Genomic DNA, 13806 nt, shown 5'->3' on the forward strand with positions numbered 1-13806 from the left:
CGAAGGATCCACTCTTAAAGTGGCGAGACACAGTATTTTTTGATAAAGAAAAAAGCACTCCAAGGGAAGAATAAGTGATCCCAAGCTTAATCTTCACCAAGAATAACACAAGTCTGTCGGTCATTGGAACATCACATGACCGCTCTGCAGAACGAGGCAATATACTTAGCAAGAGGGCAAATACATCAAGGGACACTCCGCACAAGTCTTTCATGGCAGCAGCGCAGACTTGGACGCTGTCATACCCTGTGAAGCAAGCTGTCCTAGAGTCTCTACCAGACTGGCGGGAAACCACAGGGGGCTTGCACTGGACCTCTGCGTCACAAACACCTTTGTGGTTCACTTGAGTGCACGCATCATTGTCTCTTGAGGAACATAAAAACACTGAAAATGTGTCTGAAAAGCGCGCGTGGTCGTCTGTTTGGCAAGCCTGCACAGAAAAACAAAATAAATGCTGGTGATTAGTAAACATCGCAAAAAAAAATGCTCAGCACATTAATCAGTTGTAGTTTAATGAGAGACTATACATAAATTAACAGTTATAGCTTCAATCATAATAAACACAGCACGCACGCAGCTGTTGAAATGTAATTTGGACCACCCAAGTTTGGGCAGTGTGCACTTCACATAAACAAAAGATCATTTCTATGAATTTAATCAATTGCAATATGCACTTTAATAGTGCTGCCCATAATGATGACATTTTTGCCGCACAGTCATTATAAACTACTCAGAGCTATGGCAAGACCACATAGGAAAAGCAGTGCAATTTAATTTCCACAAGCTTCAAAACCAGCATAACCAAATATGCAGTGACAACTCTGCATAAAAACAGTGAGGAACTTTGCCAAGTGCCCATCCCAGATCACTCACCTTGTCTTCCTTAGTTGTCCTTATTGAATCAACAGCTATGCAAAGCAGATCCAGATTGGATGGCTGTTGAATGAGGGGACCTGTATTCGAGGGGTCTGCATCGTCGCTGCTTGATGGCTCGTCTTCAAGAGTGTGAGGGATTGAGGCTGATGGCTGAGGCGTGGCAGAGGCTAATGATGTTTTAGCCCTCCTCTGGTGCAACCTGAAAGCATATGTGACACTATAGCATTTAAAAATTTCTTCTGTTGTTCTTCGTGGTGAACTTTACATAATGCAGATGAGTAGCTGCACTTAAATGCTGCACACAAGTACACGTTAGAACTGAAATCAGTAGTGCAAAGTCTGCATTTTCATGTGAGGATTACAGTGAAAATTTATATGCAATACCTTTAATATCTTGAAAGCCTCTTCATTGCATCGACAGGGCTCGCCCTGTACACATCAGGGAATATTGTTGGATTATATCCGGGATGAGTTGCGATCGTGCTTTTTTCCCCGTTAACAAAATGCCTGGAGCAAATCCTCGTTGCTCCGTTCGGCACCCATTCAGAGCCGTCGGCTTGACTGAAATATAAGAAAGAGTATTCACTCATCGAACACAGGTAGTAGTCACGCGCCGACACGGTCAGACATCCACACCGCGTCGTTCGATCGGCACGCTCTGCCGTGCGTTTATCACATGTTTTCACTCCGCGCATACGTGTATGCACAACTTTTTCGACCCTGACCAACAAGTAAAGCAAACATCTCTGCACGCCGTTTCAGCGCTCTTAACTGTGAGGCCGTTTGAACGTAAGTCTGACTTCAAAAATGCAGTCTACAAATCACCACGTATGTAAGTACATATCTAAGCACGCACGGAGTTTTTTTTTTTAATAAGTTCATTATTACTCCGCTACTCCCACAAACATCGAAGGCTAAAGAACAATGAGATGCCTGCAATTATAAGTAGCACTCGTGTTGTACAGGCTGTTTCATACCTAAAGCAAAACTGTGATTGCGAAACCGCCGCGCTTTGCGAATCGCGTACTGTCGCCGATAACCGAAGTTAATCAGCCGCAAAGTCGCATGCAGAATGGATGTTGGTTGAATGCTTAGGGAAGTCTGCCGAAGTGGAGCGGAATGAGCACGACCGGCTACCGTTCCCGTACATGCGCCGAGTGCAACCCACTCGCTTCGGCTTTCGACGGCAGCAGTTCGCAAAGCGCGGCTGTCAAGCGCTTTCAGTTCCCTTCTAAGTGTGAAACAGCCTGTACACAGGAAAATTTAATGTACTGAACTTTAAATATGTGCCAAGACTGACGCTGAATGTGACAAAGTACTTACTTGATTCTCCGCACTGCCGTGATCCACTTCTGTCGCCGGTCTCTCTCGTACGGCCTGCCCGGAAACCTGTACAGCCTAATACCAAGTTGCCCTTCGCGGCTGTGGCAATCCTTAACACAGCAGTACCGACGACTGCTTTTCGCATTCTTTTTGGCGAGACCACTGCCACTACAACTGCTCGCCATCGTAGCTGCGACAGAAAGAGTGGAGCGTAGAGCGACCTTCCGCTCCGCCGACCCAGAGTTTCGTCGGAGGTGCGGTAGATGGCGCAAGGCTCGTGAGCAAACTCCACTGTACGGAGCCTATACTCTTTTGATTAGGTTTGGTGCTGCACAGCTCTGCATTGACTTTTTTTTTCGGGTTGCTTTCCCAAGCTCAAGTGTGCTTTCAATCGTGTGCATGTATTTTTGCATGTATCAGTACGTGCAAAATATGGAAGTGTGAACAGCATCACCGGTGCTTGAAACGAGGATATGGCGTTGCGCAAAAGACTACATTTGACGTGGCGTAACATGGGCTGGTGTTGGGTTCCTGTGTGTCGCGGGAACTATGACACTGGTCCCAAGGTGTTTGCTCACGCGTTTCCAAAGAATGCCAGCAGGAATGAAACGTTGTCTTCGTGTTTGTGTGTGCTTCTTATGTTGTGTGTTGTTACCTGCTCCGCTGCCTTCTTCCAAGAAATGAATCGTGGATTAGAGTCATCCCGCGGAAGTATTTCACACCCAGCGTGCATTCAATGGTGAGAAACTGAAGTTTATGCCGTACTACCCATGTCCCACGTGCTCGACCAGAAGGTCATGTAGTGCTTAAATAATATTTGACATGAAAAGACTGGCAGTCTTAGTGAATCTGACCAGGCCAGGGATAATGAACATAAGTATGCAGTACTGTGCTGGACTGCTTAATAACACGCAAATTATGTAATAGTGTGTCCATATATCGGAAATATGTGACTACATATTTTTCATACATTGCGCAAGTTTGTGAACTTCACTTCCAAGAGAAAGACCTAATGAAGAGGCTGTCACACATTGATGCAGCAACAGGAAAGACTTTGACAGTTGACAGTGACAGGTTTCATCTGGTGTCTAATGCCGTACCACCTATTTACCCGAACTGCACAGCTTACTTGAACCAGTTCCAGCCCCGGAGGGCAATGTTGTTGTCCACCACCGAAGCGGTAGCGGGTGAAACGACGGCCTACAAGATACAAATCCGGTGGCAGGCTAGCCCCGTATAGGCATTTCATTTCTGCGAGATGCCGCCTTGGAAACCTGTAAAAATGGTCACACACCAGAAACTCTAGTGCGGCATGTAGTGCGTGCCGCAACAAACGTTACTTTGAACAACTTTTGTAAAATGAGAAACGATCATATTCAAAGTGCAGCGGAAAAAAAAAAAGCTGCGGACAGAAAAATGAATACGTAAAGCAAGAAATGAAATTGGCCGCTTCGGACCCTTCCTGTTAATAAAACTATTTGTATAAAAGCATTCGCGACTCTCAGAACGCTGTTTACTAGTCTAAAAGCTACCTTAGGTATTGGCGGTGCATGCCTCGGTGGTGCGAAAAAAATGAACTCTAGTGTTAGTCAAGCTCCCTTAATAATTACCGAACGCAAAAACCTGCAACAAACGAGCGCAGTATCTGTCACACTTGTGTCTGGACACCTGAACTACTCCATAGCCCTCCGCTACGGCTCCCCTTTCTCTTCCTCCCTTGTGTCTGTGGACACTTTCATCCCTTGGTGTCCACAGACACAAGTGTGACAGATACTGCGCCTTTCCCTTCCTGTGAACCAATTAATATTATTATCATTAATAATTAAAACTGGCAAGATAATATTTAGCCAGTTAATTTGGCCGTTACCTACAGACAATTCAGTGCCAACTTAGTGAAACGAGCCTTCCTCTATACTACTACTACTACTACTACTACTACTACTACTACTACTACTACTACTAATAATAATAATAATAATAATAATAATAATAATAATAATAATAATAATAGTAATAATAGTAATAGTAGCAGTAGTATAGGCTTTCTCAAGACGCCCATTGAAAAAGCATGCGCCGCTAATCGCTAGGCTGCTCGGCTCCTGGGGGCGGTAGATGCTAGTCGGAACAGCCCGCTTTCTTCGTCTCTTCTGTCGTTTTGTCCCTTGCGGAGCCACCGTACCGAGCAAACCCAAATACGCTCCCCGGCGGGGCAGGTTTCCTACGTGGACGCGGCTAGTGGGAAGTGAGAAGGGAGTGAGAGATTATTCAACGGCCCTTCACAATGCAGCTTGCTGTCAGCGCTTATATGGCGTTGACCACCGACCGCGTTCATTACGAAAGAATCCAAGCCGAAGGGATTGGTGGTGGTAACAACTTTTATTGCCACAATATGCAAGGAACTATTTCGGGCTGGGGCGAGTCCAGGGTGGCCTCCAGTCAGGGGCGACGTCTTGAGCTCGCGTGATGAGGGCCAGTTGCGTAGTTTGTCTTGAGCTGGCCAACGGCTTGGCCCATTGCTCCGCTCAGGGAGCTGGGAAGAGTGCCTTTGGAGGGTGATGCTGGCGCATTCCCATAGTATATGGTGTTGAGTGGCATGCGCCCCGTTACCGCAGTGCCGGCAAGCAAGGTTGTATTCTCAGTTCGTAATTAGAGATAATCGGTAGCGGCCTTTGTTTGTCGGCATGTGAATGCGGTGGCTTGCGCCCGGTCCAGATCGGGGTGAGGGGTGGGATACGTGTATCTTAGCTTGCAATGAATGTTTGTTATCTCCGCGTATGTGCGCAGCGCCTCGACAGGCGCGTCCGTTCCCGATAGATCTCCCGTTTTCCGGTTGTTTAGGTCTCGAGCTAGACGGTCGACCCCTTCGTTTCCGGAGTTACCCTCGTGAGCCGGAACCCATACGAGATTGATGTTGTGATTGCGAGATCGATTGCGCAGAATTCGCGTCGCGAGCGCGCTTACACAATTTTTGGCGAGCTTTTGAACGGCGCTCTGAGTCGCTTAGAATAGTTTTGGTGCGGGGATCCGCGATGGCCAGTGCGATAGCTACTTCTGCCTCGCATATGGAGCTAGCACGAAATGTTATGGCGTTAATGAAGGCTGACTTTGGAGTGGCCATACATGACACGTATGCTCCGTTTTTGATGTGTTGAGCTGCATCAACGTACACTGCTTGTGGATCGTTCTCGTACTGTTTGTTTGTCTTCCTGAGTGTATTATTTCCGCCTGGTTGAATGCTTTCGGCCATTGGCTTAACAACTATATTTTACTACTAATCTCAGCCGATAAATGGGATGATGCGCAGACCTCCTCAGTGGGGTGTATGTGGAGCTTGTCGAGAATTACGCATCCCGCAAAGCTGCGTTACAAGCGGGTCACTTGAGCTGTCGTATGAGCTTCAGTTTGTTCAGGTATAGCGTGCTTAAAATTCCCAACTGCAGTAGTCGATCTGAGTTGGTGTATACCAGCAAGCCAAGGGCCGCTTTGTATGCAGTTTTAATTATGCTAATAAGTGCATCTTTGTCCCTACGACGCAGATGGTAGTACGGGCAGGCGTACATGATTCTGCTTATCATAAAGGCTTGAATGATCCTGCACAGGTCAGCTTCTCTCATACCCCTGCGACGTGTGGCAATGCGCCTCACCAGTCCACCATGTAGCCGGCGTATAGTTTCTGTGTTCTGCGTATTATTCTGAATCAACAGTCCGAGAACTCTGATCGCGGCTACCAGGGGTATCGGATGGTTGTCGAGAATCTGGTTCTGCCTGTAAAGCTTGTTTGTTCCTTATAACTAAGAGTTCAGATTTAGCCGGTCAGCACGCAAGGCTGATTTCCTGCACATAAGACTACCGTGTCAATAGGTGGTTGAGCACGTTGTGATGACTCTGTAATCTCTCCATCGGAGCCAGAATTGGTCCATATGGTGCTGTCGTCAGCGTATACGTAATGGTGTGGGATATCATCTAACAGACGCGAGAGGCCACTCGTAGCGATGTTGAAGAAAAAAGGTGAAAGTACGGTGTCTTGCGGTGTTCCGTCCCTAGCGTAATTTTGTCGCTAGTTTTTTCATCGAAATGGAGCGTAGCCGTACGCGCGTTCAGAAAGGTAGCGATGTAGTCATATTTCCGTTTGCCTACGTTCATCTGTGAGAGGTGAGTGAGGATGGAAGCGTGTGACAGATTGTCGAAGGCGTTAATCACATCGAGTCCCAATATGGTTCGTGTGGCTCTTATGCGATTTGGACCTAGAATATCATGTTGTATTTTCCACATCATGCCCTGAGTCTTAAGACCTGCTCGAAACCCAATCATGGACGGGGTAAACTTGCCTTCCGCATCGGTGTGCATGAGGGGCCTGTTTAAGACAACGTGTTCCATCACCTTCCCGAAACATGACGTTAGCGAGATTGGGCGAAGATTGCCCCTCTCTCGTATTTTGCCCGGTTTAGGTATGAAAATAATTTTAGCGTGCTTTCATTCCTCAGGAACGCTGCCCTCCGTTCAGTACCTGTTGTAGAGGTCCGTAAGAGCCTCTAATGACTGGTCCTCTAAATTGCGCAACATCTTATTGGTGATCTAATCTTTCCGCGATGCCGAGGTGGTGTTAATTTGCTTAAGGGCAGCTCTGATCTCTGCTACGGTAAAGACGCTATCCATCTGAGGATTATCCAATCCTGAGGATTATCCAATCCTGGCGTGTGTATATCCTGGGAGGTGTTAGCGTACTGATCTAATGTATTCATGAGCTCATCATCGGTGCCTAGGAAAGATTGCGAGATTCTATAGGTTCTTGTGAGATTCGGCCTTAGTTCTCGTGGGATCGAGTAAATGTCTAAGTAGAAACAATTTGTTCTTGTTGCGCAGTTGCCCATTAAGGCGGTCGCAAGTCTGATGCCACTGTTCTCGGCTAAGTTCCCACGAGTAAGCCATGATTTCCTTTTCAAGTCGGGTTAGCCACATTTTTAAACGTCGGTTGGGCTTATTTTTACGCCATCGAGCATGAATACTCCTCTGTGTTTCCATCACGTGCACTAGCTTAGCGTCCGGGTTGGGACCGCTATCCTCCAGTGTCACAGTCTGATGTGTTTGCGGCGTCTTGCAACAGACGCTCCATTGTCTTAATTCCACTATACCGTCCGCTGGCCTTTATGAGCGGACATATCTGAAGGCGTCGTGTGCTTCATTTCCTGGCGACGCATTTGCAATGCTTGGCTCGAAAACTTGTACATAGTATGTAGTGATCGCTTCTATATGTTTGTATTCAGATTTCCCCACCTCGCATCGGGGATATTTCCTGCAAAGGTAAGGTCAGGGCACGTATCCCTGGTTGCACTGTTACCAATGCGTGTAGTTCTATCAGGGTCGACGACTAAGGTATGCCCTAGCGTCTGAGCTGTTTCCCGTAACTTAGTTCCCTCTGTACTGTTAACTGAGTAGCCCCATTCAGCATGGGATGCGTTAAAGTCTCTAATAGCCAGCAACATTTCATTTTGAGCGGCTACATGCGCCTTACGGAAGAGTGTGGCTATTTTCCTGCTGTTGTCTTTAGGTGGGCTGTATACTTTTAGAATGTAGAGGGAATATTGTGTTCGTTTGTTCGGTAGGATTTGTATAAATGTACGAGAGAGCACCAGTGTTTCCAAATCTAGTTGGTGCGCAGTTAAACTGCAATGCACAAGTGTAGCTGTGATCGGCCGGTGCTCAGCCGACACTTTCACATTGTATGCTGTACATCCTGCAAGCTTTACTTCTGTATTCGTGTCTTGGAGTGCTCTGACTCCTGTCTGTTTGTTTGGGCCAAAACTGCATATTCCAGATCCTTAAGCTTGGCTCTGAATCCCCTGCAGTTCCACTGCCGCACTATAACAGGTGCACTAGTAATTGCGTATCGGGTAAGGTTCCGCTCGCGCGGGTTGCAATATGCCGAGTCTGAGAATGCTGCTGGTGGACGCAGGCGACGAAGCGCCGTCGGCTAGGCGGGAGAATGCACTTTGGGCGGGAGGTAGATAGCCTGCATTTGACGTTGGAGATGTCATGATCAGGTTGCTAGGTGATGCTAGTGCGTCAGCCCTGGACGTAAGCGTGTCAAGTTTAGCTAGGACAGTTTCGAAAGTAGTTGGAAACTTTGCCTTTGCGTCGGTTACTTTGTTAAGCTGTGGTATTATTTCTGAATAGTTTCCTCCACCTTGGCGAGTCGTTGATCTATTTGTACAAATCTCTCTTCATAATTATTCTCTGTCATCTGTGTCTGGCCGAGTTACCAAAGGTGCCTTTCGTTTGTTACGGTGGTTTTGATCTACTTCTATGTCCTCATTGCGGGTGACCCCAACGCGAGCGCAAGCCACAGACGACTTGTCATTTTTGATTGCTCATTTGCAGTTTCTAGCTGTTTGATTTTTGCGTTAGATTGAGCCAACTGTTGCAGTTGTCGGACTAACTCTGCCAGCTCCCTTACCTGTGGGTCGGGTGCTCGGCGTAGCTTGTCGTCAGTAAGTGGCGTCTTCCATGCCAAATGTTTGGCAGGTCTTCCTTCTTCTCCGGAATTGGAGTTGGTCCACGAGCTGCGTCTCTGTGACGACGACCTGCTCCTATCTGATTGATTGATTGATTGATTGATTTATAGGAAGGGAAAGGCGCGGTAACTGTCTCACTTGTTTTCTGTGGACACCTCAACCGTGCCTTAAGGGAAGGGAGGAAGGTGGGAGTGAAAGTGGAAAGAGAGAAAGAGGAGCCGTAGCGGTGGGCTACGGAGTAATTTTGACTACCTGGGGATCTTAAACGTGCACTGACATCGCACAGCACGACCAGCTCCTATCTCTTCTCCCCCGGCGTCCACGTAGAGGAGGAGAAGAGCCATCCCTTGGTTCCTGCGGCTTAAGTGGTTGGATTGTGGCTGGGACAAATGGGGGACTGCTGCTTTGCAGTGGAGGGAAGGATTCACCTTTTGGCGGTGGTTGTTGGTGGCCGCGTTCTCGGGGACGGGATTGGCGGCCGCTTGGCGAAGTGCCTGGGTCAGTGGCAGTGTCCGTGGGGGATTGTGAGGATTTGGGCCTGTGGCTAGGCACGAAGCGGTATTTGCAGCTTCTGCTGCTTGTGGGATGTGAGCCTTTGTATACGATGCACATGGCTTGACAGTTAGGTGGTCGGCTGGCTGGAGGTGACTCGTGGGCAACGCCGCAGTGGCGGCAAGTAGGTATTCTTATTTGGGGGCACACGTCCGCTTGGTGACCCAGCTTGCGACAGTTGAAGCACGTCTCCGGACGAGACTTCAAAGGGCGGACTTCGAAGGTAAACTCCAAGTTACCGCACGTATCGGGACAGCTCGGTGTTGGCGAACGTCGCGATGAATTTCTGTATCTTGCCTATACGGCGCGCAGCAACGATGGGGAGATCAGGATTACGAGCGCGGAGATCAGCCAGGATTTCGGCATCGTTTTCGGAGCTGTTGGCCCGGTACAAAAGTGGCCGCACGCCACCGGTTTTTTCGATGGTAATGGTGCCGAGCTTGGCATAAGACACAGCACGGACATTGTCGGGCGTGCTCACTGTGACGGTGTTGTTAGTGGGGTGTACGGACCTGGTCGGCAGTAACCGCCAGGCGGTGGTAGACGTTGGCGGCTGCGTAGGTAGCAAGAGCAAGTCGTGCGCGGCCTGCGGTGTGGAGGTTCAGTGTGCCCTGTGGGCGGAGGACTATCTTGAGGCGTTCCGAGGGCAGGCAGGGAGGAAGTCGGTTTTTGGTCAATGGTGGATGGAGTCAGCGGGGCCGCGGATTCGATGGAGTTGATGTCGTGGCTGGCGTCTGGGCCTAGGCAGGTCGTTTGTGGGGCGGAGATGGTCTTCGGTATCAGCGTTGTATCTCGAATGCCGTCCTTGAGCCATCGGATAACTCAGCGGCAGTAATGTCGGTGCCTTCCACAGTGTAAGGCATAGTCAAGGCATTGTTGGGCTTGGCGGGACGTGACGTCGCCACCGCCGCTGCGCGCGAACGCGCCGATTTCGTGTGGCAGCTGATAGGCGCAGCTGTCGCAGCTGTTGCGGCCAAAAGAATTTGGTCGAAAAATCAACAAATTTTGCTTGCTTTGGTCCGAAAATCATCGCACCGGGTTCGGAGCGGTAGGCGAACATCCAGGCAATGTTGGTGAATGCAAGTGGTCAAAAACACGGCATTTTTCTGGAAAATCACGGAGCTCATGTGAGATGCGTCCGCTCGCTCCCCAGTTAGCCTGTGCTCGTCGAAGTGATTGGAAAAAAGTAGGAAATATTCCCGTATTTTAGTAATGCTGTCTAATGTTCCAAAGAAATCCACAGACGCCAGTGCAGGGCTCCAGATAATTTCAACCATCCGCGGTTCTTTATTATTTACTTACATCGCACAATATATAGGCACCTTGCACCAGCCGGCATCGAAACGCAGCAGCCGCGACCTGGTTCGAACCCAGGTCGCCCTGCTTAGCAGTCGAGCGCCATCCATCGAATCACAAGGTGAAGGAAGGTGAATGAAAAGGCCGTTCGAGAATGCTAGCATCCACGATTTTCGTACCATCAACTTCACTCTTGCAGCGCTTGCATAGTTTTTGTTGCGTCATTCCAAGACCAGGCCCTGGCCCTAAACCAAAGCCAGGCCCACGTTCGAGGTTTGAAGTCCGAGCTTGGTTCGAGCCTAGTTCCATTTGCTGCGGAGGAGGTAAACAGCGCACCATCGCAAGTGCCCTACAGCTACATTATGGATGGATGAAGAGCATGTGTGGACAATTCCATGTTAGATGGCCATCAACCCATGGCTGACGGCGACCTGGGTGGCCCACTCCATGGTCCTGGTCTGGACGACCGGGTCTGAGCTGGCCAACACGGCCTCCTACTGCTCGAGGGAAGGATCACGCATAATATCCGCCGGTGGCGGTGCTATGCTGCAGCTCCATAATATGTGGTCATAGGTTGCCAATTCCTGACACCATTTGCACTCCGGCTGAATGTCCGGGTAGATTTTGCTCAACACGTATGGGTTGAAGAAACATCTAGTCTGCAATAGTCGCCAGACGCATTCCTGCGCCTTCACCAATTGCTTGTCCGGGGGGGAGGGGAGTAAATCCTCCGCTCAAGTTTGAAATTATTAGTAATGTCGTGAAAGGATACCAGCCCATCTCTCGTGGACCTTCCCGGAACGTCCGGCTCACCTACTCGGCTGACGATACCTCAAGCATTCATGTGAGCCGTCTCGTTCCCAGGGTTCCCAGAGTGTGCAGGTACCCAGACAATTTCCGCCTCCGTAGTCCCTCGCCTCGTGGCCCGATTCAGCAATCGCGCCGCTGTGACAAATATTCTGCCCCTCGCCAAATTTCGGATGGCTGTTTTTGAATCGCTCAAGATCAGGTCAGCATTACTACTAGTAATAGCTAGTGCTATCGCCGCTTCCTCAGCAATTTCTGGGAAGAGGGTTTTTTACTGATCCGGAGGCGATAAAGCGTCCTCGCCCGTACACCACCGGAATTGCAAATGTGTTATAGTCCTTATACTCGGCGACATCTACATAGACTGCCCCGTTGTACTTCCCGTACTTAACATGTAAAGCTTTGGCTCTTGCCTTCCTGCGGTTCTCGTGATGTATTGGATGCATGTTCTTGGGCAAAAGTTTTATGTACAAGCCCTTGTGCATTTCCTGCCTAATCTGAATTTTAGTGTCACCAGCTGGAGCGTCAACTCCAATGCCGATCCTTTCCAATATGTCCCTTTCTGCTTTTGTTTTTGAAAGCCTACCGAACTGCATCCCCAAGTGCGCCTCCCGTAGTTTTTCTAGGGTGTTGTGCACCCCTAATCCCAGCAGCCTTTCAGTAGACGCATTGTGAGGCAACACAAGGGCCGCTTTATACGCCTGCCTAATCATAGCCTCCACCTTGCCTTTTTCCGTCGTGTCCAGCTTCAAATAAGGCGTCGCATACACTATTCTACTGAGCACAAACGCCTGCACCAGCTTACACAAGTCCTTTTCCTCAACACCTCTCTTACGATTGGCGATTCTCCTGATTAGCCTCATGGTAGCATTGACCGTATCTTTAAGCCTTTTCAATGACTCGCTATTATTCCTGTTAGTCTGCAGATACATACCCAGAATCCTGATCGTTTGGACCTCGGCGATCGGTACTCCCCCCACTTTGACCTCTAAAGGCGGTGGCGGCACATAGTGCCTCGCATGTATCCCTCTTGGTTTGTGCCTCAGCACAAAAAGCTCGGACTTGGGCTGAGAGCACGAGAGTCCTGCTTCCCCTGCTAGGTCCTCCATAATATCCCCCGCGTGCTGTAGAGTGCCTTCGAAATGTGTGTCACTGCCTCTTGTTACCCAGAGTAATGTCATCCGCATAAAATGTATGTTTAAGTCCAGATATTCCTTGCAGCTTGGGTGATATCTTGATCAAGGCGATATTAAAGGGACACTAAAGACACCCAAAGATGCTATGAAATTCTATTAAACTGCATTTGGTGACACTGTTGCCGCATATCCGGCAGCAAAAAATCGAATAATAGCTGAGATATTGCGATAAGAAGTTGGAGTTTTTTCTTGTTCCCGCCGGTCGAATTCAAACTGCTGCTTCCAACTACGTAGTCGGGGTTCCACCAATGACGTAGGTGGAGACTCCGTGATTGCTGGCGCGCAGGCAGCGGTGCAGTCTAGCACCGCCGAACTGAAAGCATGAAAACTACCGCCGGCCGTAGCCCTCTTGCGGTGCAGCCTAGCACCGCCGAAATGAAAGTATGAAAACTACCGCCGGCCGTAGCCTTCTTTTCGCGTTTCGCTAACAGCCATGGAGGAAGAAAAAACTAGGAGGGAGTGCCGCGGCGGAAAAGTGAAGCCTAGTCATAAAAAAAATAATGGAAAGAATCATGGGAAATTAGCCGTCACGTGGTACGACAAGCGGTAGCCGGTAGCTGGTTTCGGTTGCGGTTTCGCACGCTTCCCTCTGAAGAAATGCCTTCGCGTGGCCTTCGCTACGCGACGCCTGCACTAGAAACCTGAGGCGCGCGCTGCGAGCAGGCGATGGATGAAACTTTGGACTTTTAGACGGGCTAATCCCGTGGGGGCTGCCGCCGTCGCGCAGTGCACCCGTGTATTTCGCGAAGTATGGCTGGGTCCTCTCAGCTGCGCCATATGAAATGCCTGCGGGGCTCGGCGCACAAAGACGAAGCACGCGAGAACAAAAAGAACGAGGGGCTTCGTCCTGTCGTCCGTTGTGTTCTTGTCCTCTGTCTTTGTGCGCTGAGTCCCGCAAGCTAGCCCACCGAAAAGTACTGCCATATGAAATGCTGCGTGGCGGCCGGGATCCAAGAACTACACGGATATACCTCGGGGCTGTCGCTCCAACGGTGAGTATCCTATCTGTTATGCGCACTCCTGGAGAAACGAAACGTTTGTTTGTCCGGGCATGTGCATGGATTGTTCGAGACGAAAATCGTTTGATTCATTTAGGAAATGCAGACCTCAAATACACATTGTTACGCTGAAGCCAGTTCCCCGGGCATGCAATGTTATGCCGAATTCGTAGTCTCCCTGACGATACCAAATATGAAAAGGCCAGGTGTAGTTACCACTAGTGTGCCTATAAACACGGAGTACAA

This window comes from Amblyomma maculatum, chromosome 4 (genome assembly GCF_055883805.1).
Source record: "Amblyomma maculatum isolate TAMU_Amacu chromosome 4, ASM5588380v1, whole genome shotgun sequence".
Classification (NCBI taxonomy): domain Eukaryota; kingdom Metazoa; phylum Arthropoda; class Arachnida; order Ixodida; family Ixodidae; genus Amblyomma; species Amblyomma maculatum.